The sequence below is a fragment of the Anneissia japonica genome, unplaced genomic scaffold (genome assembly GCF_011630105.1).
Source record: "Anneissia japonica isolate Jap-2015-1 unplaced genomic scaffold, ASM1163010v1 scaffold288091_len1417266_cov198, whole genome shotgun sequence".
NCBI classification, from domain to species: Eukaryota; Metazoa; Echinodermata; class Crinoidea; order Comatulida; family Comatulidae; genus Anneissia; species Anneissia japonica.
This window is the reverse complement of record NW_022684833.1, coordinates 875871-879262: the sequence shown is the minus strand read 5'-3', so window position 1 is coordinate 879262 and position 3392 is coordinate 875871.

Here is a 3392-nt window from a genome sequence, read left to right as displayed (position 1 = left end):
AAGAGACAGCCTCTAAAAAAGACTTCTGAAAAAACTTGAGAAGAAAAAAAATGTTCAGTAAGAAAGGAGCACGGTAACGTAGGCCCACACCAAATCAAGCCAATTTTCGATAACATCACGTACTACTGTACTGAAAATTAAAATAAAAAGCCTGGTATCCATGGAAACTTTCGGTACAGTGTTTACAGTGCAAATCGTACTGCGCAGCTATCCCCGACAAACATACAAGAAGCTCACAGTTAGTTACAGACGTAGCCTACATCCCATAAATCGGTAAGATTTTATAGGCCTGCCGTGCGTAAATAAAGAACCGTAGTCACAACATTGCGAAGTGCCTGCTCTTGTTCGTATATCAATCTCGAGTCGAATCAATCCGAGACGGCCCGAGTGGAGTTTCATGCAAATGTTTCGTACGGGAAAAAAATCGCGATCGGGATAGAAGGCTCCCGATTCCAACGACCAATCAGCTAGGTAGTGCTATGTAGCAGTAGGAGGGCCCCGGGGCCTCTCTAGAGCCCTTATTGAGTGGGCGCATCAATAATTTTTATTTTCAATATGTTAACAACCGGCATTTCAAACAATATATTTTAAAATAAAAGATTGAATTACATTGTCGTCATCGTCATCAAAATCATTATAGTAACTATTCATTATCATCATTGACATTCTACCATTTTCACTGACAGCAGAACTTGCCATAGGCCTAGATACAATATGGTATTAAATAATAACAGGATCAACTTTAGCACGCCCTTAGATAATAAGCAAGGCATAAACGGTAGACTGATAACTAGGTTGGCAGGTAAAATTCCGCATAAAGCACGTTCTTGCTAGTCCCCTTGAGAATTAAGGGTTAAAATGACAACAAAAGAGGCGTAGCTTCTGTAAAAACAAGTGACAAATCGCAGTGTCGTCAGAGCACATTTTTGTTAAAATGGCACGCTCATACCTTTCAAGCTTTTTATTTTGCCGGTTGAAATTAAACATCCAGAACCAAATCATGTGATTGGTTATGATACATTGCGTAGCACGCATACCGTACCTGACGCGCGAGTGTCATTATGGAACTTTGCTGTTGGCTGTGTGATTGTAGCCCGTAGCCTCATTTACATTGAGATGCGCTTACTAGCTGTCTGCATGCACAACCGTCTTGCGCACAAAAACAGTCCTATCACGCGCGTGATATGCATGAAGCTAGCGCCTTATCATAATGTACTTGTATAATATGCGCTTGCTGGCTGTCCTCTGTGACGTCAGTGCCACACTTTATTACATTTTCAATGTCATTTGCAAAGTATGCTGCACATGCCCGTGTGACAATTCATCGTGCACGCGATCGAAGACAGATTAACGGTCAGACGAGGGAGGTACCGTCATGTTATTAAACAGCGACCAAACTTTGTCATTATAGATAGTCTTAATATCTTTTGGGGATAAATGGCGCCAATATTAGAATCACGGTCGCGAGAAAGTTTGTAAACAATTACATTGCTAGTTTTCTAGCTGATTATTATTGACGTTTATCTGAATTTCAAGTGTTAGGAACAGAAAACGACGATGTATAATCTGTTCTCCAGAGCCGTTTAATCTGTTAATTATGGACACAGAATCTAAGTGGGCGGTAAATGGTTCCTTGATTAAATTCCCTTCAGACAGCATGCGCATAATACTAATAGCATGGAGGTATACTAATAGTAGGCCTCTCTAGTGGCAAATAGGCCCTATTCAAATCAAATCAAATTAATGGATCTTTCCGCTAAGCCACGCCCTTTGGATATTGTACAGAGTAAACGTAGGCGCTAAGCCTATGTGTGTGTACACACACACACACGTGCGTTTGTAGGACAAGCGCGTAATCTTGTGGTGATTGGTTAGTTTTTAAAGGGAGGGGGGATGTTGTGGGAATGGTTCATTGTGAACAAGCAGTAGATACACGGCATAGAATTAACATTTTGACATTTTAGGGTCTGCAAGGGCTACAAAAACTTGGCCTTACTGATAATCAGTTGTTCGCTCACAAATTGTATCTAATAAAAACATGTCTAGTTATATGCATAGAGTACGGTACTCTATTTGGAATACGGTACTCTATTTGGACACGTTTATTCTCTTGGTGATTCAAATTTTCCAACAATTCCCTTATCGATTCATATCTTTCAACATTAATCGATAATAAAATTATATAATCACTTATCAAAACCATATCAAGATTTAATGATAGTCCATCGCTGAAATGAAGCAAATGAAATGAATTATCCATGAAGTCAGACTAAAAGTGACGAACATTATGATAACGTTAGTAGGTCATAATAATCTGAAATAAACTTATTTTACATCACCGTTGTGATAGTATGATTAATGTTTGGTAATACCTGCGTCTACTAGATAATCATGATCTGTGACCAGGATACTTTATAGTGACGTGACGTTTTCTTATTCATACAGAATGGTTTAAACATTCTCTTTCTCAAGGTTCGGATTATAGGCGGAGACTCGCTCGAGGGAGTTGATGCTTACTAACGTGACGTCTATTTGAAATGGTTATAATGCTTCAGCGATTCTCTCCAGAGGTGACGTCATAGTCGTGGAGCAAGACGGTCCCACGACCACGTACTTTGGCGCGTACATAGGCTATACTCTGCAACACACAATCGATGTCGAATTTGTTGAGCAGGAGTGAATGTTGTCATTAAGATTGAGAAGTTTCAACTTAAAATACCGTATACTGTACACAAACTATATTAAAGAGTGTTTGCAATTTTAGATTTATTTATATTGTTTTTCTCTTTTTGCATTTTCAACAAGAAATAGATAATTAGTCACGATTGCGAGAAATATGTTGGTAATCACAGACTTGATTTCGAGGTGATTTATCTTAATGTTCATCTTATTTAATATGTTGCAATTACCGTTCGTGTTTGTATTCAAAACAAGTGATTATGAGAACTTCAAAACGAAACAAAATCGTAAAGTAAATCAAATTCCCAGTAAGAAAAAAACATATATAAAACGCCTCCTTGATTATACAAAATTATATAGGTTATAGGCCTAAAACAAAAACATTCTTCTTGATAATCATTTTCTCAAAAAAAAAAAAAAATCATTTGCACAAAAAAAAAAAAAAAAAAAAAGGATGTCTACATTATCACCCTCTGATTACTGATTGGATCCGGAATTGGATACTTTACCACCTGAACTACAGTATTAGTGCTAGTGACATGCACCCTTTACATTTTACATCAAGACATGTTTTCCCCCCTCAAATAATATAGTAAAATGCTACTACTAATACAACTAGATCTTGTTATGATGTATTATATATATGTATATATAAGCCATTGTTTCCCACAGCATTGTTGTTTTCCAGTATTTTGCCTTTTAATCTATATATA